The sequence below is a fragment of the Sorex araneus genome, chromosome X (assembly GCF_027595985.1).
Source record: "Sorex araneus isolate mSorAra2 chromosome X, mSorAra2.pri, whole genome shotgun sequence".
In the NCBI taxonomy this organism is placed as follows: Eukaryota; Metazoa; Chordata; class Mammalia; order Eulipotyphla; family Soricidae; genus Sorex; species Sorex araneus.
Window position 1 is genome coordinate 246,054,859 of NC_073313.1, and position 27,992 is coordinate 246,082,850.

At 38.4% G+C, this 27,992-nt stretch overlaps 1 protein-coding gene and 1 non-coding gene across 2 annotated transcripts in view; one reads left to right on the plus strand and one right to left on the minus strand.

Annotated features, from left to right (window-relative positions):
- The window catches only part of SPAG16 (sperm associated antigen 16), a 984,605-nt gene that overhangs the window by 116,793 nt on the left and 839,820 nt on the right, over positions 1 to 27,992 (plus strand). The window lies entirely within an intron of this gene.
- LOC129400332 (small nucleolar RNA U3) lies at positions 27,675 to 27,883 on the minus strand. The gene has a single exon (XR_008627592.1). It is a non-coding gene; the product is annotated as a small nucleolar RNA U3 (small nucleolar RNA).

Sequence of the window (27,992 nt, forward strand, 5' to 3'; positions counted from 1 at the left end):
GGGGAACATAGGCTTGAAGAGCAAGATGCAATTTGAAATTTTTCTATGTCGCTTATGACCTGAGTAGCTGTAAAATTATAACTATAACCAATAATGTGCACATTTATTGAAACTGAATATTTTTTTGTCTTGTTGTTTTGTTTGGGAGCCATATCCAGTAGTGCTCAGTGTCAGAGAATGAACCTTGGTTATATGTATGCAAGGCAAGTACCCTGGCCACTGTACTATCTCTCCAGCTCCAGAAAAATGAACACACTTTTCTCTTTTAAAGTAATTGTGCATTTAAAGCATACACTACTGGGGATATGGTGCTGCCAAAGTGGATCAACAGCTTGATGGTGCCTTCAGTCTTCCTGATACCCCCAAATTGCCACTATGCCTCTTGCCAGACCTCAACACCTTGGGACTGTTTCCCAAGAAATTAAACTGCCAAAAGTTAGGTATGTGGGAACCATGCCCACAAACCACCTCCAGCTCAGCTACACAAGCTCATTTATCAGCTTTGCTTTGAGATCCATAAATAAATCTCTAAAGAGATCAAAAGCTGCAGTTAATCTCAGACCTGAGCAAGACTGAACAAACCAGGTAAATCGGAGGGGGACAGGTTAGCCAGGTGCTAACCCAGAACCCCCAGCAGTCTCTTGCTTCCACAATCCAAACTTGCTGCTATGCTCCTGGCTGGACTCCACCATCTCAGGACAGACCTCATGGAGATATAAACTGCTAAAAATTCGGGTATGTGGATTTTGTGACTGAAATCTCCAAACTTCCTCAGGGTCAGGTTGGACTACCTCCCCTTACCTCCTGTACTTTTGAAGGCTTGGCAGTCATGTCCACACCCCAAAGCTTCCACTCAGTTAAAAAGCAACTCCAGCCTTACTGTCTGGATAAAGACGCTGAATGCCCTGAACAATGACCTTGTTGTACCTATCTTGAATACAATAATGCACTAAAGGGAACAGAGAGAGAAAAACAAGAAACGTGTCTGCCATAGAGGGAGGCTGGGGGTGGGAACATGAGGTTTAGGGGATGGTGGGAGGGAAACAGGGGACATTGGTAGTGGGAAATGTATACTGGTGGAGGGGTGGGTATTGGATCATTATATGACTGAAAACCCAATCATGAACAGCTTTGTAATGGTCTATCTGATGGATACTCAATAGAAAATTAAAAAAAAATGTATTGTGGAGTTCATGCCCACTTCAGTCAGCTTAATCAGTGACTGAATTAATAGCAGTACTCCTACTCTAAAAAAAGCACACACTCCATTTTTTTTAAAAAATGAGATAATTAAAATATACACATGCTGCTTATTATTATATAAACTTTATTATGCATTAGCAGTTATAGTTCTTGAGTTAGAAGTGTGATTTAAAAAATGTAGAAAGACTAAATAATGATATTATAATAATTGAGATCACTGAGAATAATTTAGTGACACATTTTTAACATAGATTCTGTATGAGATTTCCACTAGCAGATGATATATTAAGGGTAATATTTGTATGGATATTTCTCCTGACCCTAAAACAGATGGACAAATAATAGGTGACATTGGAATTAATCCTTATCATTAATTTCATCAATTACTACAGGATCAATCTATATTATGCATTTATTGAATCAATAATTTTATGATAGCAAAAGCAAGATATATTGGTTTACAATTTTCACTTATATTACATCTCACTTGCATTTGTGCAGACGTACGACCTATCTCCAACTGATATTTGTAACACATGTCAAAATGGTAGTGGTGTTTATTGCTTTCTCTTGGAACTTACTCCTCATGGAGAATAAACCCTGGATAAATAATGCACTTGATCTGATGACAAAGGATAAGAGCAGTGCTGATGCATATCGCTTAAAATAATCTATCTCAAGACACTGCCAAATTCTCTAGAGTGTATATTCATTCTTTATATGCTGTAGTTTCCTTCAAGGACTGATAGTACCCACTTTTGAGTTGACAAAAGGAGCAGAAGAAAATGATTTTTTTAGTTAATTATATATGAGCATATCATCAACTTACAAAGAATATTATTATAACTGGAAGGTACATGTACACATTTTCTTTTTAAAAGACAAGAATCAAAGAGTAATTTTACAAGTTCTATTTCAATGAAGTATGTGAGTGTAAGCATTCAATGAACTACCTTAATTCTCCTGAGAGAATGAAATACATTTTCCAAGATCATTCTATGCAAACACATATTGGATTATTCTATTTCTTTTAATAATCTAAAGTTCTGGTTGAGTTTCTAGAATTATTAAATATTTGCTACGCAGTGACTTCTGAGTTCTTTTTGTTAGCTCTTTATAATTATTTCTAATATTTAGAAATAGTGAGATAGTACATTGGACAGCATGCTTGCCTTACACTTGGTGAACCTGGGTTCAATATTTGGAACCCTCCAGAGCCTTGCCACTTCTGAGCCCTGAGCCCTTATTCAGGGGCCATTCCTTTGACGTGATCAGGGTACTGATGTCATACCAGGTCTAGAACTGAGATTGGTCACATACAAGGCAAGTGGCTTAATCCCTATGCTATCTCTCTAACCCCTTAGTTAATATATTATCACATTTCATCTGTTTTCTGATGATTGGCATGTAACTTGGGCATCTACAATTTATATAGATTAAAAATTTTCTCAATATATCTATGAAATAATGCATTGATTTATATAGACATTTTCCACATTTTTCCAATTTGTCTGTAGCTAATATTGTAACCTCCTATTACTACAATTCTATGAAATTTTATAAACTTTGATTTTTGTGGCAGAGTGGTGCTCAGGACTTCCAGGAGTCTCATCCGTGAATCTCTGCCAATCAGGTCAGTGGTTCAATACAAGGACTCAAGGATGTGATGATACTCAGGCTGCCCCAGTGATGCTCAGGGGACCATGTGGTATGGGGCATCAAACCTGGATCAGGTGGATGGTAGGCAGGTATATTACCACTGTACTATCACCTGGGTCACTTTTTTGGGTGTTTGGGGTCATACCTCATGGTTCTCAGGGGTTGGTTATTCCTAGCTATGTTGAGAGGTTACTCCTGATGGTGCTCAAAAGGATCAGATACAGTGGTGGAAATCTAACTGAACTTGACTATGAACAAGGCAAGTGTGCTTTCTCTCTCAGCTAGTAGGCTCCTTTAAAAAATTTTATATCTACAAAACATGTAGGCAATGAGGGTTCCATCACCAGCAGGCCATATAGTCCCCTAAGCACTGCGAAGAGAGATCCCTGAGCACAGAGCCAGGAGTAAGCCTTGAGCATTACCAGGTATGACCCCAAAACCATCCTAACAAAATAACCATTGTCTATCATCATGTAGTTAAACAAATAATTGAAAGGTTCTGCATAAAAGAATGGGATGGACATATTTAATGATGCAATCATTATATTTAGTTGTTTTATTAAGTTTAAGATGACATCATTTAATGTTTATTTAATGAAAAATTACTAATAGAACTGTATCCCTGTACATCAGTTTTTCAGGACAGAAAGTTAATCTGAAATCAATTAACTATATCAAATTACCTATTTATATGTTGTTCATCAGAAAATAAGAACACACTTTATGTATTATAGGGCAAGGTCGTCAATCAATTAAATATACATGGGCTCTCATTTAAATCTAGAATACTTGCTACCTGGATAATAGGGCAAGAAACTTTTTAAACAAACTTACCTTTACTTATTCCCTTTTCCTTTTGTAAAATGTAGGTACATCTTTTATTGCCCTAAATTCTTTACATTTTTTATCATTATATGCTAATATGCTTAATATTAGCTTTATATTGTGATTCTAATATCCACTGAGGTAATTGGAAAGTATATTGCCTCGGAATTATAAATCCTGAGTTTTAATCCAAACTCTGTTATTCATCAGATTTTTTGTTATAAAAACATTGTTAAGTAAATTACTTAAACACAGTTTGTGTACCTTTTATAAATTTAATTGACGTCAATAGTACTAAACTGGAGGAAGTGACGATAGCACAGTGGGTAGGGCGTTTGCCTTGCACACGGCCGATCCAGGTTCAATTCCTCCATCCCTCTTGGTGAGCCCGGCAAGCTAACGAGAGTATTCTGCCCACACAGCAGAGCGTGGCAAGCTACCCGTGGCATATCTGATATGCCAAAAACAGTAACAAGTCTCACAATGGAGATGTTACTGGTGCTCACTCGAGCAAATCGATGAGCAATGGGATGATAGTAAATGATACAGTGAGTACTAAAATGAGAAATTAAAAATAAATAAAAATAAATAAGGGCTTTTAGAACTTGAGAGGAAATAAGTGCCATTATTTTATTTTATTTTTATTTTTTTTGCCTTTTTTTTTGCTTTTTCGGCCATACTCGGCAATGCACAGAGGTTACTCCTTGCTCTGCACTCAGGAATTACTCCTTGCGGTGCTCAGGGGACCATATGGGATGCTAGGAATTGAACCCGGGTTGGCCGAGTGCAAGGCAAACACCCTATCTGCTGTGCTATTGCTCCAGCCCCTTTTTTGCTTTTTTTAAAGAATCACACCCAGTGATTCACAGGGCTTACTCCTGGCTCTGTCACTGTCACTTTCATTCTGTTGCTCATCTATTTGCTCGAGTGGGCACCAGTAACGTCTCCATTGTGAGACTTGTTGTTACTGTTTTTGGGATATCAAATATGCCACAGGTAGCTTGCCAGTCTCTGCCCTGTGGTAGCTTACCAGGCTCTGCCATGCAGGGGTATACTCTCGATAGCTTGCCTGGCTCTCCGAAAGGGGCGGCAGAATCAAACCAGGATCCACCATGTGCAAGGCAAATGCCCTACACACTGTGCTATCACCCAGCTCACTCTTGGCTCTGCACTCAGGAATTACTCCTGGCATTGCTCGGGGGACCATACGAGATGCTGGGGAACAAACCTGGGTCATCTGTGTGAAAGGCAAATGCCCTACCTGATCTACTATACCTTCAGCCCCAGATAAATGTTTTTAGAAGCATTGGGTAGTGAGGGAGATGATAATACAAATATAAGCATTGATTTTTTTCCATTGAATTTGATCATTTACTTGAACTCATGTCACAAACCATTATGGTATTGCACACTTATGAAGACATAGTAATATGGATTTACTTCATGATGTCATATGAGATCTCTATCAGTAAGTTCTGTCACAAAATTTTGTTCAAATTGATTAATTTACTATTACCATAACATTAAATTATCTCAAATTCTTATTTATCACACATATTTTTGAGGTTTTATATATAAACATGTATGTTTTATTACTAATATTATTTTTATTATTATTTCATTATTTTATTTATTATTTTTATTATTTATTTTATTATTGGGATTTGGGTCATACTAGTTGTACTCATGTGTTATTCCTAACTCTGTGCTCAGGATCACTCCTGACAGTGCCCTAGGGGTGATATGGGGGGCCAGTAGTTGAACCTGGGTCAGCCACATTTAAGGCAAGCAACTCACGTATTGCTCTATCAGTGTGGTCTGTTTTATTATTATTTATAGTATTTCTTTATGTTGTAATTAGTAAATCTTTATTGAAGGCAGAATTCTTTATTTTTTCAAATACCATTAAATGCATTTCTTATAACAGAAATATCTGTATTACTAACATTAATGATTGTACTATATCTCCCATGTTTTTAAAAAATTTTTAATCTTTCATATGTAGGATAGTTTGCTATAATACTCAAAGAATAAAAATTCTTTTATTGTTAACATTTTGATAAAAAATGTGAGGCTTAGAGTAACATTATCCAGGCCTGGTCTGTTGCTGACTTTGGGAAAATTAATTTCTCTGACCTTCAATTTTATAATGTCTAAAATCAGTACTGTAATAGTCTAATTTTATAACTTTTATGGGAGTTAAATAATAAAATGTCTGTATAGCATCTATTTGGGCTATATGAACATGGCAACCCTTCACATAGTTACTATCAGTAACAATCTTATTATGTTTTTATTGACCTCTTAAAAATATTTTGTCTCTTCATTTTGCAAGCTATTCTATTCTTGGACTTAAGTACAACGAATTATCGCACAAATTCTGTCTCTATAAGGCTGATATCAGTGCCACATAAATGTCTCAATTTAAGGTACATAGCTTGTTCTGCTTTAAGCTTTCTCTTTGAATTACACTTGTACCCTGTATGTTATTTTTTGTAATTAGAGAGACTTAAGTGCTAAAACTAGGAACACACTATGTAGATGCTACTTTACCTAAGTATCAAAGTGCTCTTCTTCTCTCTCATTATTCATATGATTATTCCTCTGCCCAATCTCTGACTAAGGAAAATATAGATACAGAATTTGGCAGTACAATATTAAATTTGAACCCTTTTGTCACTATCCGTTTTGATTCTTCAGGTTACTACTGCCAGAAACTCAGTTATAAACAGTGTACTCTGTGACTGGAGGGAAGGACACAGGGAAGGAACATGCCTTGCATATACCTATCCCAGGTTTGATCCCTTATGCCACATATGACGTCCCTAAGCCCAAGCCAGGTGTGATCTCTGAACACAAAGCAAGGAGTCAGTCCAAAGCAGAACCAGATGTGGTCCTGAAAGAAAATAAATAAATTTCATAAATAAATAGCTTACTTTTACCTAAATTTTGGGAAATCTTTGGTTAAAGTAATAGAGAATCTCACAATGTCTATCTGGATTTGGGGAATTGTGGGTCTCAGAAGCTCAAACAATGTTATCATACTTTCTTTGTCTTTACTATTCTTGTGTGTGTGTGTGTGTGTGTGTGTGTGTGTGTGTGTGGTGTGGTGGTTTTGTGTTTTCCTTTCTCTTATTGCTTTCAATTCACCCTAACCTTTGGCTTTTTAAAATTGTTATGTTTTGGAGACACACCCCTGGTGGTCCTCAGGGACTGATTCTGTACCCTTCATCTTCTAAATCTTTGCCGTAATAAGGCCCGATCTTCATATATGCTAATAATAAGGCTACTGCCTAACTTAACCCTGCAAGTGGATATGGTAAAATGTGAACATGTTTCCCAATAGGCTTGGTCAATGTTTTAGTGAATATTTTGACTCTGCTTAGGCTATGTGCTAATATTTGAAATAAGACAGAACATGAAGGAGGCATATTCTAATAGCTATCCCTGGTTCACGTATCCAGTAAATCCTGGGAGGTGAGGTTTATTTAAGACTATGTCGAGGCTGGAGCTGGAGCACAGAGAGTAGGGCGTTTGGCTTGCATGCGGCCGACCTGGGTTCGATTCCCAGATCCCACATGGTCCCCTGAGCACTGCCTGGAGTAATTCCTAAGTGCGTGACCCAGGAGTACTCCCTGTGCAATGCCAGGTGTGACCCAAAAGCAAAAAAACAAAAAAAGACTATATATAGTTGATAATTTGTAGCCCGTTGGGAAAAATCTGGTCTACTGTTCTTTTTCTTTTTTAATTTAAAGTTTTCTTCAAATTTAAAATATTCATTATATGGTTGTATTATAACTGTAATGGCAGAGTATAATAGTTTTAAAGACTCAGGGTTCAAGAAACCCAAATATTTATTATCTGCTATGTGATCAGTTCCAGAAAATGTTTGCTACCTGTTATTGCTAGAATTCTCAGAATTACTTTAGTATTCAAAACCAGTATCTTGCATATTTTCTTCTCCCCATCTCCCCTTCATCACAATCATTAGTTATTTGTACAAGGTCAACCTGTGGACAAGTTCATTAGTACCACTTCCTAATCAAAATAGATTCTGGTTTGGGTAGGCTTAACCTTATCAGATAAATTCTTAAAAGAGACATTAAAGATTAGAGATTCCAGAGAGATATTAAGCCGCTGACCTAAAAGAAATCCAACATTTACTGTGTTGGCTTTCCATAGGGTTGGGTTGGGGTCATGTGGCAAGGGACCCGGATAACCAAGAGGAGATAGAGAATGCCTTGGTTGACTACTGCCCAAAAAACTTTTAGAAGGCAATTCAGTCATAGTAGTAAGGAAATAAATTGAACTAACTTCTACTGAGTTTAGAAGATAAGCTAGATTCAAATGAGAATTGCAGAATAGCAAATATGTTGACTTTAGACTGGAGAGAGAGAGAGAGAGAGAGAGAGAGAGAGAGAGAGAGAGAGAGAGAGAGAGAGAGAGAGAGAGAAAATAAGTTAATAGGACACAGAAAACTTATGCCCAGACACATGACCTATGACAACTGTGAAATTTATAAAGTTGTCCAGGGGTAGGATTCACTACACCTTTTAGCGTTCAAAGTTTATTCCTTGCTTTGTGCTCATGAGTGAGCCTGGGTGCTCGTTGGACCATATGTGGTGCCCAAGACTGAATGAGGATCAGTGGGATGCAAAGCAAATGCCTCAGTTCCTGTGCTCTCACCAACCGTAGAGTGGTACTGTTTAAACCATTAAGATTTTGGTGATCTGTTACCAAAAAGCATGCAAATAATATAGACTTCTGTTTGTAGAATGAAGTGTGGCTTTAAAAATACCAAAATGAAAGGTGTTAGGGGTGGCAGATCTCTGCCAGGGGGAGGCTCGGAGAAACAAAAGAACAAAACCAAGACAACTCTTTCTGCAAACGCATGGGGTTTATTCAAGCCAATATAGCTATATCAGGACCTTCAATTGTGCCTGAATAGCGCCGCATAGCTGAAGGCCCCGAACTCAAAAATTGAGCCATTATTGTACCCTTTTGGGGGAGAAAAGGGAATCACACATATTGCAGCATCAAAGGGAATCACACCTTATTGGATCAAAGGGAATCACACATAGGTCACTTAATTTGCTTATCTCAACATTTGTTGACTGTTAACTGTTTCCCTGCAAATGTTTGCTTACAGTTCCCAGGGCAGTTTGTTGACCCATTTGGTGACTGTTTCCTGCCCAGCAGTAGGTCGAGAAAACATCTTTCAAAGCAGACAAGCAGTTACAAAGGCAAATTTAACCCTTAACCTGCCCTCCTCTTCAATACATCTCTCAAAGCAGCCAAGCAGTTACAAAGGCAAATTTAACCCTTAACCTGCCCTCCTCTTCAATGGGACTGGGCAGGGATTTGGAGCTAGGTGGTAGAAGATGTGAAGGAAACTTAATGAAAATGATAATATTTGTATTGCTTTATTTTTTTTTCATAATCCATATCCTCTCAACTTCTCATATATTTTCCTGCATTCTCCATTTGTTTATAACTCAATTAAAACATTTATTGCTAATTGTCCTTAAGAATATTTTTTTGTTTTTTATCTGATATATCTGATTCTACTTAGTTGATTATTATCATTAAACAATTATTTTATATGGCAAAAATATAAGACATTCTTTTTTATTTTTTTTATTTTTTAATTTTTAAAAAAATTTTTTATTGAGTCACCATGTGGAAAGTTACAAAGTTTTCCGGTTTAAATCTCAGTTATACAATGCTCGAATACCCATCCCTTCACCAGTGCTCATATTCCACCACCAAGAATCCCAGTATAGCTCCACCCCGCCCCCTCACAACCCTAACCCCCCCACGCCCCTAGCCCCCCCACCCTAAGCCCCCCCCGCCTGTGTAACTAATAAATTTCACTTTACTTTCAATTTGATTGCATACAATATTTCAACAAAACTCACTATTATTGTTTGGAGAGTCTCTCCCCTAAAGTCAGACCTGCTGAAAAGGAAGCATTAGATAATTTGTTTTCCATTGCTGAGGATGAAGAGGTATAAGGTCGAGTGACCACACTTAGCGGCCTCTCAGTTTTGGGTTTCTGTAATTTAGTATTTTAGTAATTAAGTCCAGAGAGATATCTGCCAGAAGTTGCATCGTTGCCAACTTGTACTTCTCAGTTACATTATATTCCACATATGAGTGCAATCTTTCTATGTCTGTCTCTTTCTTTCTGACTCATTTCACTCAACATTATACTTTCCATGTTGATCCATTTATATGCAAATTTCATGACTTCATGTTTTCTGACAGCTACATAGTATTCCATTGTGTAGATGTACCAGAGTTTCTTTAACCAGTCATCTGATTTGGGGCACTCTGGTTTTTTCCAGATTCTGGCTATTGTAAACAGTGCTGCTTTAAACAGAATCTGTTTGACAAGTGAATATTGAGGATGTATCTGTCACGTGTAGATAATTAAATTGCTGTTTAAAACTCATAGAGGGAGTCTATATATAGGTGAAAAGCATTAATTAGGAATTTTAAACCAATAAATGACAGCTACAGAATTAATATATAAATTTTGTTGATATTTTCAGCTCACACTCCTTTGTTTTCTAATTGCTTATTTAAATTTTTTAAAGTTTTTTTTAGTTTTTAGGTTTTTAGTTTTGTTTTTAGTTTAGTTTAAAATTCTTATTTTTCTTTTTTTCAGTTTGTATTGTTATTATTTTTTTAAGTATTTGGGAGCCATACCCAACTCACTTTCTCTGTGCTCTGGGATCACTCCCGGTGGTTCTCTGGGAATCATATGAACTTCTGAGCCTTGGACCTGGGCCAGTTGCATGCAGGTCAGACACCTTACTCACTGCGCTCTCTCTCCTGCCCCTAGCTCTTTCCTTTGAATGAACATATACTAAACCAGCAATTTAATTTAGTCTCCAAATTTGGATGTTTTAAAAGTATCTCTATTTCAGCAGGTATGTACAAGAACTCCGGCTTATCTCTCATTTATCTTTTTACGGAGCACACATTGTCATGTATTCAATTTTGAAAATCAGAAAACATGAAGCCATCTTTGATATAGCTGTGCCTCCCAACCATCAAACCATTCATTGCCAAATTCTCTTGTTTTTCTCTTTCTGTGCTTTTTATAATATTCTCTATTATTTTAGTGAAGTCATTTTAGTATTTACCTGTTTATCTACTCTTCTTGGTAAACCCACCCAGCAAGGATTTATTTTTACAGCAAATTAATTTTCTTGTCACACTTCTTAATAACTTCAGATCAAACTAATGACATTGAGTTTTAAATACCATAAACAGGAACTAGGAAGTTTAATCATGTATAATTGCTCAATAAATTTTGTTTTATAGGGTTCTTTTCCACATTATCTAGTGCAAACTTCTTAAACTGTGGGTTCTACCTGAATGCAGGGAATCACAATGAAATTAAATATGTTTTAGAACAAATTTCTTCATCATTTATAGCCAATAAATGCTTTATTTGTAGACTTCTCTTATATACTGATTTACCTAAGGTCACATTACAAGTCTCTAAGACACAAAGGGGTTGCAAGTGGGAAAAGGTTGCCCACTTATAGGATGACTGAGAAGGTCAGTCACTGTCACTGTCATCCCATTGCTCATCGATCTGTTCGAGCGGACACCAGTAATGTCTCTCATTGTGAGACTTATTGTTACTGTTTTTGGCATATCGAATACAGCATGGGTAGCTTGCCAGGCTCTCTGAGAGGGATGGAGGAGTACAACACGGGTCCTGTGAAAGGCGAAAGCCCTACCACTGTGCTATCGCTCTAGGCTGGGAAAAGGTTAAGAAACATTATTCTGATGTATCATTCTGACTTCTGTGAACCTTTTCTTTCAATCCAACGAAATCACCTGCCTTTGAAATATGGAATATTGATGACTTAAACTATTAGAATATATGGTTATACATATGCCACAGAATTTCCAGGTTAGTCAACTAGAAAGCATCCCTGTGTGGGGTCACTGCACAAGGACAGAAGCTCAGCCTGCAAATCTCTCCAGTAAACTGTTCATTTGTATCAATTAATATCCTTTGTAAGAATCCAGTAATCTAGTAAGTAAAAAGAAGGAAAACCATATATCCCATGTCATATTGGAATTGGTTGTATCTTTCTGAGAGACATTTTTGAATAAGGATGCTTAAACTTTGTTCAAATTCCAGTATATTCTTTTTTTTTCTTTTTGGGTCACACCCAGCAATGCACAGGGGTTACTCCTGGCTCATGCTCTCAGGAATTACTCCTGGCAGTGCTTGCGGGACCAGATGGGATGCTGGGAATCAAACTCGGGTTGGCCTCGTGCAAGGCAAATGCCCTACCCGCTGCCCCTCAAATTCCAGTATATTCTTTAGAGATCAGCATAAACAAACTTTATTCTGAGAAGTTTTCCCTGTCATTCATCCTAGGCAAGTTGGGTTATTTTATCATTTGTACCTCACAGAACCTAGGCTATTGTTGCTTTTCTTCTTAGAACAGTATCCTAGTATATAACTCTACATTCATTAGTATCTTTCCTGATCATTAGTATTCCTTCATTGTAAGATCTGAGATGACTGGAAGTAGGACTCATTTTGTTCTTTTCTCTATTTCAATGCTGTCACTGTGTCAGACTCCTAATAATAACTGATTTTTCAAGTGTATGAATGTGAAGCACTATTAAGATAGAGCTGGGGTTTAAAATAAGACCTGACTCTTAGACCTCTATTCTGCAGTGACATTATAATTTAGCATTCTATAATAATAAATTACCATATTAAGTATTCAGCACTTGTCCTGGAAATACTCAAGAGCAATATATGAATCTTTAGCTTTTTCAGTTAAATCTGACTGTTGTCATAATTTATAGTATCACTGAAATTGGCAACTATAGTAAGAAAGATAGTGGGATACATACAAAGAATTTTGGAGGGTGAGATCTTTAAGCTCACACATTGTAGTCATTTGTGTGTTGGGGCTAGATTGAGGAGCCTGTAGCACTGTAGCACTGTCATCCTGTTGTTCATCGATTTGCTCGAGCGGGCACCAGTAATATCTCCATTGTGAGACTTGTTATTACTGTGTTTGGCATATCAAATACACCATGGGTAGCTTGCCAGGCTCTTGAAAGGGATGGAGAAATCGAACCCCGGGTCGGACACATGCAAGGCAAATGCTCTACCCGCTGTTCTATGGATCCAGTCCAATGAGGATCCTAGAGGATTAAAAAAGTCCCTAATTCCTGTACTTTAGACAGGCACTAAGTAGTGAGTTAGTGAACGTGGTGGTATTAACTTATTTTGCTCTTCTCTTAGATCAGCCTAAAAGGGGAGTGGGCTGACCAAGCCACTGACATTGATGTATTCCATGAGAAGAGTATCAACAGAAGCATAGTAGGGAAACATACCGTTGCAATTGTCACTGTCACTGTCATCCCATTGCTCATTGATTTGTTCGAGCGGGCACCAGTAACGTCTCTCATTGAGAGACTTATTGTTACTGTTTTTGGCATATCCAATACACATGGGTAACTTGCCAGGCTCTGCTGAGAGGGCTAGATACTCTCGGTAGCTTGCCGGGTTCTCCGAGAGGGGCGGAGGAATTGAACTCAGGTCGGCCGCGTGAAAGGCAAACGCCCAACCACTGTGCTATCGCTCCAGCCCACCATTGCAATTACATATGTGAATGTCTTTAAAATGTTTAATTAAGGCAACTTGGTTTTTAATAATATAAATGTATATATCTTTCATAAGTACGGTGGTGCCAGACCATAACCATTATCTGCAAATAGTGGGAGCTTGACTTCTTTCTCTTCTATCTTAATGCCTTTGATATCTTTTTTCTTCCTAATTTCTATGACAAGTACTTTCAGCACTATCTTGAAAAGAAATTGTTAGTATGGAAAACCTTGTCATGTGTCCGATCGTAGAGAGATCAGTTTTTCTCCCATTGAGTATGTTTGCTGTGGGTTTATGGTCATTGACTTTGACTATGTGAAGGAAAGATCCTTCAATTACCATTTTGTAGAGAATGTCTATCATGGGTGGATGCTGATCTTGATAAATTCTTTCTCTGTATCTATAATATGATCATATATATATTTTATTTTATTGATATGGTGTATTACATTGATTGACTACATTTGTTAAATCATCCTTGCATCTCAGGGATGAATCCTTATTGGTCATCAATCCATTTGTTTGAGTTATTGAGGTTCTATCTGGTAGTGTTTTGTTCAGAATCTTTGAATCTGTGATCAGGGATAGTGATGTGTAAATTCTCTCTGTCTCTGTCTGTCTGTCTCTCTTTCTTGTGGTATTTCTGTCTGATTTTGGTATCAAGGTGATGTTTACTTCATAGAAACTGGGAGTGTTTCTGTTTCTTTAATTTCCTGGATGAGCCTGAAAAGGATTGTATTTATTTATTTATTTATTTATCTATCTATTGTTTTTTAAAAAAATTTTAATGAATCACCGTGAGATACAGACTTACAAACATTCTTGATTACATTTCAGTATACAATGATCGAGTATCCATCCCTCCACCAGTGCCCATTCTCCACCATCTATATTCCCAGTATCCTTCCCACCACCCCGTCCACTCCCCCTGCCCACTGCCTCTATGGCAGGTGCATTCCCTTTTACTCTCTCTCCTTTTGGGTGTTGTGGTTTGCAATACAGGTAGTAAATGGTGCTCCACAGTTTGGAAACCAGCCTCACATGCTGGGGGAAAAGGCAGCTGGGATTGAGAAGGGACCATTAAATGAATGCTTGGAGGGCTTGCTCGGAATGGGAGATGCGTGCTGAGAGTAGACTATAGACCAAGCATGATGACCACTTATTAGGTCCTTTTTAAAGCTTTGAAAGAAGTCTCTAGTGAATCCATCTGGGCCTGGGCTTTTGTTTTGTGGAAGACTTTTGATTACCATTTCAATTTCCTCAATATGATAGGTCTATTTAGGAATTCTAGATCTTCATGGTTCAGCCTTTGGAGGTCATAGGAGACCAATAATTTATTCATTTCTTTTAGGTTCCTTTTTTTCATGGCATAAAGATTCTTGAAGCAATTTCTGGTCAACCTTTGAAATTCTGTGGTTTCTGTTTTGACGTATCTCCTTATTTCTGATTCAGTTTAGTAGTGTTTTCTCTTTCTCTTTCTCTGTGAATCTTGCTAGTGGTTTATTGATCTTTTTTTTTAAACGAGCTCTTGGTTTCATTGATCTTTTGGATTGTGTTTTTGGGATCTATACCATTAATTTTTCTCAAGGTTATATTATTTTCTTCATCCTGCTTGCTTTATACTCCTTTTGTTATTCATTTTCCAGTTTCTTAAGTTGTGTAGTCAAGTTGTTTATATGGGCTCTTTCTTCCTTCTTGGTAAATGCTTAAAGAACTTTGAATTTTCCTCTTACCATCACTTTTGATATTTCACACAAATTCTGGCAGGTTGTGTTTTAATTCTTTTTACTCAGGAACCTTTTAATTTCCTCTTGATTTCCTTTCTGACCTCTTTTTTTGTCTAATCAGATATTTAATTTCCATTTAATAGTTGTTTCTTGTGTTATGGTACTATCTATATAAATATCCTAATCTTAGTAATAATAATAAGTAATTAAAATATTGAAAATTTCCTGGCTGTAAAGAGAAACTACTCCTTGCCTATATTTGTGTCTTCTAATGTTGCAGGAATATTAAAACACTAATTTAACAACCTTTTTGGCAAAGTGACTAGTTTAATTTGTTCACAAAATGATGTCTTACATCACCAAAATTGTCTTTAGGTAATGCTGCCTAATCTTTGATTTTGTTATGATTGTATACCAAGTTTGGCAAATACATTTATAAATGACTATAAGCCAAACCAAAGATAGAAGTTTAGTAAGTCTCTCTGAAAGTTATTACTACACAACTGTATAATGGCTTAAAAATTGTACTTACATAGTATTACTGATGATAATTAACAATCAGAATATATACAAAATTTTTTGAGTTACTAAATTTTTAATAGTCATTATTACTTAATTGTGCAATATGAATAGTGTCTGTAATCAATCTCATATAGAATGTGGCTCCTGAAAATGGAATTAAGGGAATAGAATTTCTAAGAACATGTACAGAAATATAAATTATGTTTATTTATATATCACTTGGGCTGGAGAGATAGCACAGCGGTAGGGCATTCACCTTTCACGCGGCCGACCGGTGTTCAATTCCTCTGCCCCTCTCGGAGTATCTCGGAGTAAGCTACCGAGAGTATCTCACCCGCACGTCAGAGCCTGGCAAGCTACCCATGGCGTATTGTATATGCCAAAAACAGTAACAATAAGTCTCACAATGAGAGACAGTTACTGGTGCCCGCTAGAACAAATCAATGAGCAATGGGATGACAATCACATTTATATATTACTTATATATATTTTTTAATAATGTAGGAGTACTGCTATTTATTCACCCATTGATTAAGCTGATTGAATTGTGCATGAACTCCACATTAATATTTTTTCTATTCTGAATGTTAACTTTATTTTATTATTTTATTATTATTTTCCCCTTTTTTTGATTCACCGTGAGATACAGCTACAAAGTTTTCATGTTTGAGTTTTGGTCATATGATCATCCTTTCACCATCCCTTCACCAGTGCACACTTTCCACCACCAAAATCTCCAGTATTAGTTCCCCCACCCCCCATTTCAACCTTTCCCCTGCTTGTGTGGCAGATAATTTCCCCCATACTCTCTCTCTACTTTGGTTACATTCGATATTTGGACACAAGTCTCACCACCACTCAAACCTGCCGAAAAGGGAATGCTAGATGATTTGTTTGGTACTACTTGTTATGGATAGAATATAATGCCCAAGAAATTCTGTGCCATTCTCTTCTGGGAGCTTTAGTTTATAATCTCTGGATGTTGGCCATGATGAGATTATATTATAGCAGGGGTAGTATGTGAGTGTGACTGTCAAGCTTCTGGAAAACTGGGGACCTGGGGGAGGAGGCCAGTCTCGATCTAAGCAGGCTTGGAGATCTCAATTACGGGTTCCCACCTATCTGGGTTTCCTGCCGGTCTGCTGCCTGGTAGGTTCATCCCATTTTGGGTGAGGCTCATGCCCTTTTGGGTGAGGCTCATCTGAACACGTGGAGAGTGGTCTTGGGTATGGCGGTGGTGGGGTTCTGGAGGCTTTCAGCCGCTGGGGTTCTGCTTGGGGCAGGGAGGGAAACAACCAGCGGCCTTCGAGGTGCCCCTGTGAAAATAGCCTGGTGCAGGGTCAAGGCATTCTGTGGTGCTCTCTTCTGGGAGCTTTCGTTTATAATCTCTGGGTCTTGGCCATTGATGAGATTACGTGGTGCCAGGGGCAGTTTGTGGGTGTGACTGCCAAGCTACTGGAAAACTGGGACCTGGGAGGGGGAGGCAGAGTCCTGATTTCAAGCAAGCCTGGGGCTCTCAGTCATAGGTTCCCACCTACCTCTCTGCTACAGGCCCTAATTGCATCTTTTGATCTCTTTCAAGATTTATGGGTCTCTGAAATAAGTCCAATAAATGAGGTTATATAATTGAGCCAGAGGTGGTATGTGTGTGTGTCTCCCACATACCTAACTTTTGGACATTTATTTCTTGGTAAACTTGGACCCAAGTTGTTGGTCTGGTCAAAGGCACAGCAGCAATTTTGGGGTATCTGGAAGTCTGAAGGCATCATCAAGCTGCTGATGCACTCGCCCCACAGGTACAGGTTTACCTGCTGGTGGCACCATACCCCTGTCACTTATATCTTTTAGGAATACATAGACTATTCTATGCAGAAACATGAGAAAACCTTCAACTTTGGGGAGCGTCATTTGTTCCTGAGGTAAACTGTTATATTTATTGAGTGTATATTGAATGTAAAGTATTGTGCTAGAGAGACAAAAGTGACTCTGTCATGGCTGGTTGAGAAGCATGGTCTCCAGTCCAAACCAAATGAAGCCAAACCAAACAAAAACATTCACTTGTTATTACCTGCATGATGTCAAAGAGTACTTTCTAAAAATGTTAACTTTGGGGATGGATTGTGGACTTCATATAGTTAAAGTCAATATTTTACATCTGCCATCTTTTCTCTTCTCTCTTTTCCTTTGTCTCTTATTCTTTCTTTCTCTCTTCTTTCTTTCTTTCTTTCTTTCTTTCTTTCTTTCTTTCTTTCTTTCTTTCTTTCTTTCTTTCTTTCTTTCTTTCTTTCCTTCCTTCCTTCCTTCCTTCCTTCCTTCCTTCCTTCCTTCCTTCCTTCCTTCCTTCCTTCCTTCCTTCCTTCCTTCCTTCCTTCTTTCTTTCTTTCTTTCTTTCTTTCTTTCTTTCTTTCTTTCTTTCTTTCTTTCTTTCTTTCTTTCTTTCTTTCTTTCTTTCTTCTTTTCTTCTTCTTATTTTTTTGGTTGTTGGGCTATACCTGGCTCTGTAATCAGGAATTACTCCTGGCAGAGCTCAGAGCATCAAGTGACGGATGTTGGAATGTTATCCATTGAACCTGGGTCAGCTGCATGAAAGGCAAGTGTCTTAACTGCTATGCTATTATTCTAGTCCCTGGTTGTAGCTTCTTAACAACTTCTTTTAAATATACACACATGCCTCCCTCAGTCTTTTGTATTTATTACTATTCAAGTTTTATGTGTATGAAAATTAAATTTCTTCTGTTAATACTATGTTTAAGATAATGTTTAATTATCTTGTACTCATGTTTTTTATCAAAAATGGTGAACAAGTTGAACAAAGATAGTAAACATGCTATACTAAATGTGGGAGAAAATCTATGTTAGGTGAGTATGGCTGTGTGAAATATATAATATGGATAGGTTTTGGTGCTCACCAAGTCAATATCTTTTAATTATCTCTCTCTTGCCTGAAGTTTGAATGTATGATCCTACTACCCTACATTAACTATCTTATTTGGAGATGAGAATGATCATTTAAGCACGTATTTGTCCAAGGAGATATATATTAGAAAATATTGTAATAATAGCAAATACCTTTGAGTAACTGAGAGTGGGAGTTAATAATTTTCTGTAGAGCCACGGTACATTATAAACTATTACTTTATTGAGAATAATGCTAGTAACTCAGATCGGTGAAAGTATGAATTACTGATTTAATAAATATGATCAAAAGAGGTCCACCATTTAAAAAATATCTACTTGTTGACTTTAATTAAAGCATTGCCTCATTCTGCTTCAGTGTCTGAGACACTGACAGAAATGGTCAATTTTTTGTAATTGTGTATCTCACAGTGACTCAATTAAAAAATTAAAATTAGAGGAAAAGAAAAAAAATGTTCACTTTTAAACTTAGAAGTCTTCATTCAACTAAAACTGCTCATAGGAAATTTACTTATTTCTAACCTTAGAGTTTCCTTAACTGGTAAATGTCCAATTCATTGATTTTTGTCACGAATCACAAATCACGAATCACGAAATCCCATTAATAGTCGATTTCTCAAGCGGGCTCAATAACCTCTCCATTCGTCCTTTCCCTGAGATTTTAGAAGCCTCTCTCCACTCGGCCCTCCCAACGATGTCACACTGGAGGCTCTTTCAGGGTCAGGGGAATGAGATCCAACTTGTTACTGGCTTTAGCATATGAATACACCATGGGAAGCTTGCAAGGCTGTCCCATGTGGGCAGGAAACCCTCAGAAGCTTGCCAGTTTCTCCCAGAGGGAGAAGTAGCCTACAAGATATCGCTTCTGGGAGCTTGCTTTGAAGTCTCTGGGTGCTGACCGTTGATGGGATTACACGAACCTGGGTTCCTCTGCTGGTACCTTCATGCGTGAGGCCTGTCCGAATGCGTGGAGAGGGGCCTTGAGCATGGCTGTAGCTAGGTTTCGGTGGTCGGTGGTCTTTGGCCGCCGAGAGCTCTGCTGGGGCAGGGAAGGAAGCTGGAGCCCATCCCCTCCGAGGGGCCCCTGGGAAGACAGCCAGGCATGTGGGCAAGAGACTCTCTTAATTTTTGTCATCTTTCAATTATTTGCTCACATTGTTTATTTATTTATTTATTTTAAGCACCAGGATTTACAATCCTGTTAACTATACAGTTTTGTGCATGCAATATTCTTTTAAATTTTTTTTAAATTTTATTAAAACACCATGATATACAAAGTTTTTTGTAGTTGGGATTTAGACACAATATTCCAGCACCAGTCCCACAACCAGTGTCAACTTCCCCTTCCCAGCCTGACATTTTGATAGAAACTTTTTAATTAGGTTTTATTTGGGTCCTGTGACTTCAGTCATGTTGACTCTGTGGTTTGGGATATTTAGATATATCATTCCTTAACGCCACGATGTACCTGAATCCCCCTGACCTTTACCTCCCAATGCTTCCCATTCATGTGTTCCTTCCCCCATGTCCCTGCACCACTCAATTTCTTTATCTCTGTTTTAGACAAAATTTGAAATGATTTTGTAGCCATTTTCCTCTGATAGTGAAGTAACCTGAAAAATGGTTTGGAAATTAATTCACTTTATAATAGATATAAGCAATTACTAGGTAACATATGAATTCCCTCCACTACCCATGACCTCCTTGAATCCTTCTTGGATTTTGATTTGCCTGTGTTTAAACTCCTGGAGGTTATGGGAGCCACCAGGATGTCTCACAGAGAAATAGAAGAATAAGCAATCCAGCTGTGTTTTCGTTGTGCCAGTAAGAATTGTGCCAATTGGCTGCCCTCCAGAAATGTACAGTGAAAAGAAAACCATTGGGAATGTCTTTTCTTCCCAGAAAGGAACTTTTAGCAAAGGAAAAAACAAATGAATTGAATCATTATTCCTATTTTTCTAAAAGGGTCTGGAGACTATTCTTTGCTATTGTACACAATTTTATTAAGATTGCCATTGTGATTTTTGTGAATGGGGAAAGAATTAGAATGTTACTAAAATGTTTTTTTTATTTGGGGATTACAAGCATCAATGAGCATTGAGTAGAGAAAATGAGACCTCCCAGTCTTTTCAGTATGTATGGTCTTGAATGCATCAGTTTGAAATCTGGGGGTCTCTGCACAGAACAAACAAAAACGCAACTCAGGTATCTCAAAGGTTTATTAACATAGTAAAATACATATCTTACATATACTATGTAGCCGTTATGTGTCAGCAAAGTTCTGCTAATCAGATTCACTTAGGAACACATGATGTTTCACAGGCACTTATATGATTAGAGAAAAGGGTCTAAAGATTCCCAAAAGGTTGTAACTACTCCATATTGCTCCCTAAATTACCACATGTGTTTTTTGCTCACATTTTATGTATCAAGTAAATCAAATGTTCACATCTAGGTTAAGAGGACAAAGAGGTGCATCCTCTCTGAACTGACCAGAAAGTGAGAGTGCTGCCTTTGTGAATTGCCCATAAACTACTAAATTCTTCGGTGCAGTTTATTTCAATTTAAGGAAATATAAGGAGCTAAAACCAATAGTGTTTTCTGGGTTTTGATAGTACTCAGACTATAAGAATATGCCATAAGAAAGAGAATATTTATACCAACTGGCATCCTCAGTGTTCCAATTAACACATTTACTTTTATTAAATAATCTATTTTAGATTATTATAATTATGATCTTAGGTAATTATAAACCAGTAGTAGAACATGCTGTTTGAAATAGATGAAAAATCTTCCTTCCCACACAGATCTGTAGCCCCTAAACACTGTATGACCCAACCTCCTCAAATTTAAGATATAATTAGATATTTCAGGAATATTAGACAAAAATAATAAAATACATGTGAAATTGAATTTTTTTACTTCTTAAAAGTCACTAGAATATTTACTTATTTTAATATTATTAAAGAATTTATTAAAGCATTTATTAATTTTATTAAAGTGACTTATAAAGTTATTCATAGTTGAGTTTGAGTGGTCTATCACTGATCCCCCCCACCAGTGTTGGCTATCTTACAACCAATGTTTATAGGTTTCCTCCCATACCCCCTGCCCAAAGACTATCCTCTTGCCAGGCACATTTTTAAGTTTGGTTATTAAAGTTTGGATTTTTTGGGTTACGGTAACACCAGCAGATCAACCTGTACCCCCAGAGGGAGGGCATCTGTAATCTGTGCCTTCAGGCTTCCTGATACACCAAAATTGCTTCTGTGCTTCTGGCCAGATACCAACAACTAAACTGCCCAAAGTTAGGTACGTGAAGGCCACACTCACAAACCACCTCCAGCTCAGGTATGCAAGCCCATGTATCAGCCTGGCTTCAGAGACCCATAAATAAATCTCAAAAGAGATCAAAAGCTTCTGTTAATCTCAGACTCATGCCAGGCTGAATAGACCAGGGTGAATCTGAGGAGGGTGCGGGTCAGCCTGGTACCTGACCAGGCGCAGCCTTTGGCAGCCTCTTGCTTCCACAATCTAACGTCGCCACCATGCTCGCCAGCAGCCCCTGGCTGGACTCCACTGTCTCAGACAGACCTCACTGAGATATAATCTGCTAAAAATTTTGGTATGCGGGTTATAGTGACTGAAATCTCCACATTTTCTCTGGGTTGGGATGGGCTACTTCCCCTACCACCTCGTAGTTTCAGAAGCCTCTGCATTCAGGTCCACGTCCCAAACTTGTGAGGTAAAGCATGGCTGCGGTGGCCTAAAACTGTTACCCAAGCTTGTCAATAGTGACAGTTGATGGAATGGGGTGAAGTAATGGGACCACTAACGACTGACTGTTTAGTCAAGTCTCGCAACAGCATTAGTTGTATAGAAATTGTGAAAGGTGGGGGTACACAGGGGTGTGGTTGAACATTATCATAAGAATCACTGTCATCGCTGTCATCCTATGGTTCACTGATTTACTCAAGTGGGTGCCAATAATGTCTTCATTTGTCCCAGCCCTGAGATTTCAGCAGCCTATCCTTGCTCATCTTTCCCAATGATTGGAGGCTGATTTCAGGGTCATGGGAATGAGACCTGTTATTGTTACTGTTTTTGGAATATCAAATAAGCCACAGGGAGCTTGCCAGGCTCTGCTGTGTGGGTGGGATACTCTCAGCTTGCTGGGCTTTCCAAGAGGCATATATATTTAATTCCCTCTATGATAATGTGTTGCGGGTCCAGGAATATGTTCACTCATGGGTGAGGCTCAGCCTGAGCATGTAGGAAGTGGCCTGGAGCGTGGCAGCAGTTGGGTAGTGGAGGTCGACTGCTGGAGCTGGGTCCCTTGGGGCTGGGAGGATTCTCACCCACCCCACTCTGGGGCACCCCATGTGAAAACAGCCCGGTGAAGAGTCTGATGGCATGGTTCTGCGGGCCTCTTTTTTTGCTCCCTTCCGGGAGAAGCAGCCATGAGTTCTGGAGGGTGGCTTATGGGTGTGACCCAGGGTCAAAGAAGACTGGAGGAAGCAGGCACAGGATCTCTGCTCCTGGATCCCATTGAGTCCAGAGTCCAAGAACACAAAGTTCCATGTTACCTGGGTTCTGTGGGACTTCGCTCATGTGTGCGTCTCGTCCCGAGCAGGTGGAAAGTGGCTTGGAACATAGTGGTTGGCTTCCGGGGCTGGGTTCCTTGGGGTGGGGTGGGCTCTCACCGCCCCCCTTTGGGGAGCCCCGAGTGAAAACAGCCTGGTGCGGAGTCAGGTGGCATCATTTATTATAATATAAACAGATGTAAAACCCTTCCTTTAGGGGAAGCTCTTCTAGGAGATTAACTCAAGAACACAAATCTCATCTGGGGGTTCAGTACTCTTGATTACTCTTGGGCAGCAGTCTGCCCAAGGGTGGGATTCTATATATTAGCTTTCCTTAGCTAGTAATCCATTTAAACAATGATAATAAATATTAATCTTCCAGTCATATTGTATGAGCACAGTAAGAGATATATTAAGTTTAAAGGGTGGCTCTTCCTGGGGACATCTCACTCTGTCTATCAGTCCTAAATTTTTGTCCTCAGACCAGGTTAGTCTTTCCTAACCTTAGTAGGGGCCTTAGTTAGTTATTACTTTTTTTAGGTCATTACAGTTTGCTCCATGACTGTGCTCTTAACTTATTATTCTACTTATGGCACTTAAACTGTCCCCTTCTGATGCCAGGGTAGCTTATGACTTGCCCTGGATCCATCCAGATCCCTCACTGGGCCTCTCCTTTGGGGATTGTTAGGAAATAGGGGCAATTGAGGTTTAAATCAAGTAAACATGATGGATGCCCAGGAGTAAATATTATTTGGAGTCAGTTAACTCCCATGTTACAAAAGCATGACATTAACTGTCTTCCCGTGTCTAAACGAAAAGGACATTGCCATAAAATAAACTATCCGGAAGGCATAACAGAAAGAGAAAAGCAATATAACAGGGGAAGAAGAGAAACACAGCTTAGAGTTAGGAGTGCCTTATGGAATTGGGTGTGACTTGGGAGCACTGTGATGAGTAACTCAATAAACCTAAACTCCCTGAGGGAAGAGCAAGGACAAACCAATGTCATCCAACAGTCACCCAATTAAAAAGCTACTCTATTAGCTTCCTGATAAAAAAACTGAGTGCCAAAAAAAATACTGAGTGCCCTGAACAAACACAATGACCTCGTAGTACCTCTATGTGTAAACTGTAATACAGCAAAAAAAGGAGAGAAAGAAGAAATATGCTTCCCATAGAGGTAGGCTGGGGTCGGGGGATATTTGGGGATGGTGGGAGGGAAGTAGGGGACATTGATGGGGGAAAGGCACACAGCTGGAGGGATGGGTGTTGGATCATTGTACAACTGAAACCCAACCATGAGCAGCTTTATAATGTGGTTTATCTCACAGATATTCAATAACATTTTATTTTAAAATGTTTGGATCTCTTGATTTCAGGGTTGTCTCTGTGGTTTGTGTATTTGGCTGTCCCATTCTTTAACACCACCCATGCAACCTGAATCCCCTGGCCTGCCCCACACCCCCTGTTGTTTCTCATCTGTCCTTTGTCCTCTTCCCCTCCACATTTTCCCTCTTTTCCTCCCTATACTCTGGGGCCAAGGGTGATCTGGGCATCGTTCCTTAAACCATTGCATTCTCTTATCCAATTATTCTAAACACCGCATGTTAGTCATATCACTCTGTGTTTATCCATCTTATTCTGACTTACATATAACACAATGCCTTTCATTTTCATCCATGGTGCCATGGATGGCATGATTTCATCATTTCTTACAGCTATGTAGTATATTCCATTGTATATGTACCTTCATATCTTCATGATCCGCTTATCTTTCATTACACATCTAGGTTGATTCAAAATCATGGCTATTGTACTGAGTGCTACAATGAATGATGGGTGCATACATTCTTTTGACTGAATGTGTTTATATCCTGGGGATAGATACCCACAGTGGAATCGCTGGTCATATTATAGCTCAATTATAAATTTTACTGAGAAGTCTCCATATTATTTTCGATATGGGTTGGACCAGATAATTTTTCCAGTAGCAGTTGCTCTAAGTTATTTTTCACCACATCCCTCACCAACAGAGATTGTTCCCAGTATTTTTGATATGTCCTATTCACTGGTGTAAGACCATATCTGATTGCTGTCCTGATTTGGATTTCCCTGTAATAAATTGTAATGAGAATTTTTTTCTCATATGCCTCTTGACAATATGTTGATCTTCCACAGAGAAGTGTCTTTATCTTCTCTCCCCATTTTTGGATTGGGTTTTAGATTTTCTTGTTGTTGATCTTTGTGAGTACTTTATATATCCTGGATCATCATCATCATCATCATCATCATCATCATCATCATCATCATCATCATCATCCATCATCCCGTTGATCGTCGAATTTCTCGAGCAGTTTCATTATCATCGCCATTTGTCCAAGCCCTGAGATTTTAGAAGCCTCTCTGTACTCATCCTTCCAATGATGCCGTATGGAGACTCTTTCAGGGTCAGAGGAATGAGACCCAGTTTGTTACTGGTTTTGGTATATGAATACACCATGGGGACCTTGCTAGGCTCTCCCATGTGGGCAGGAAACTCTCGGTAATTTGCCAGTTTCTCCCAGAGGAAGAAGTAGGCTACAAGATATCGCTTCCAGGAGCTTGCTTTTACGTCTCTGGATGTTGGCCGTGGATGGGATTGCATGGCGCAGGGCACAGTCCCAGGGTGTGACCGCCTAGCTACTGGGAGATGGGGAATCAGTTGATGGGAAACCAGTTGATATCCTGGATATCAACCATTTTTTCTGATATAAATATTTTCTCCACTCACCTGTCTTTTAGCCTTAGCCCATGTTTCTTTTGCCCCATAACTTTTTAGATTGTAATCCCATTTACACAGTTTTAATTCTGTAGCCCTTGCCATTGCTATTGCATTATTGAAGACTCCTTAGAAGTCTAGATCTTGGAGCATTTTACCTATATTTTCATCAATGTACTTTATTGATTTATGTCTTACTCAAGATCTTTGATCTACTTGAGCTGACTATTGTGTAAGGTGTGAGATATGAATCCAGATTGAATTTATTGCATGTGTTTATACAGTTCTCCCAATACCACTTGTTTAAGAGTCTGTTGTTCCATTTCATGCTCTCAGCTACTTTGTCAAAAATTAGCTGATCATATACATGGGCGTTTATCCTTTGATATTCTATTCTGATGCATTGGTTAGAGAGTCTTTCTTTCTTTGTTCCAATACCACACTGTTTGGCTACTATGGCCTCAGAGCATTGCTTCAAGTTAGGTAATGGGATTCCATTATTTTAAAATTTTTCTTATTTTTTGGTATGGTTTTGGATATCTGTGGTTTTTAATAATTCCACACAAGCTTTATAAAAATTAGTCCTTAAAGAATGTTTTCTGAATTTGGATAGGGATTGCATTGAATCTATATAGTAGTTTAGGTAGGGTGGTCATTTTTGACAATATTCGTTCTTCTAATCCACAAGCATGTAATTTTTTTTCATTTCCTAAGGTCTTCAATTTCTTTCCTTAGTGTTTTAAAGTTTTGGTGTATCTCACCTCTTTTGTTAAGTTGATTCCTAGGTACTTAGTGATTTGGAAGATTATTTTAAATGGGATAGACTTTTTGATCTCTTTTCTCCTGATTCATTACATGCATATAGGAATGCAACCGACTTTTGTGTATTAACTTTGTAGCTAACCAATTTTCTATACTGGTTTATTGTTTCTAGGAACTTTCGAGTGGACATTTTAGAGTCTTCAACCTAAAATGTCATTATTATTCTTATTGTCATCTGTCTTCCCGTTGCTCATCGATTTTCTCAAACAGGCCCCATTGTGAGACTTGTTACAGTTTTTGGCATATTGAATATGCCACAGGTAGCTTGCCAGGCTCTGCCTTGCGGGCAGGATACTCTCAGTAGCTTACCGGGTTCTCCGAGAGGGGCAGACGAATCGAACCAGGGTCGTCTGCATGAAATCGAATGCCCTACCCACTGCGCTATTGCTCCAGCCTTATTGTCATCTGTAAATAGAGATAATTTGACTTCCTTTATTTTTTTTCTTCTTGAGTCCCACCGACAATGCACAGGGGTTACTCTTGGCTCATGCACTCAGGAATTACTCCTGGTGGTGCTTGAGGGACCATATAGGATACTGGGAATTGAACCCTGGTTGACCGCGTGCAAGGCAAACGCCCTACCAGCTGTATTACTTCTCTAGCCCCTTAACTTCCTCTTTTTCAATTTGGATTCCTTTTATTCTTTTCCCTGCATGATTGCTATTCCTAAGATTTGTAATAGAATGTTGAATAAAAGTGGGGACAAGATTTGTCTTGTGCCTGATATCAGTGGGAATACTTTCGTTTTTTTACTATTAAGAATAATATTGGCGATAAGCCTTTATAGATAGCTGTTACTAACTTAAGGTTCTTTCCACCCCTATTGAGGGGTTTTATCATGAATGGGTGTTAGATCCTTTCGAAAGCTTTCTCTGAATGGATTGATATTTTAATTTTGTCATGTTAATTTGTTTATGTTAATTAATTTGCTTGAACCATACTTGTATTCCTTGGGTGAATTCCACTTGATCATAGTGTATAATTTATTTTTTTCAACCAGAACCACTCAGACTGCATTCTCTACCTCTCACTCTTCCAAGGGAAGAGAAAGAATGATCATCAGTGGGAAAAGGTGATTGCAAAAGCAACATCTAGAACTGGCTTCATGCTCAGGATGCCCTGGCTCTTCCTCTTAATTTTGAGTGCTCTACCTGATCAGAGAAACTTCTCTAATAACAAACTATAGAAATGATTCCGAAAGTATAGTCTATCGTGTATGATTTTTTAAATGTGATATTTCATCCAGTAGCTTTGATTTTGTTGGGGATTTTTTACATCAGTGTTCATCAGAGAGATAGGTCTACTTTTTTTGAGTGTGT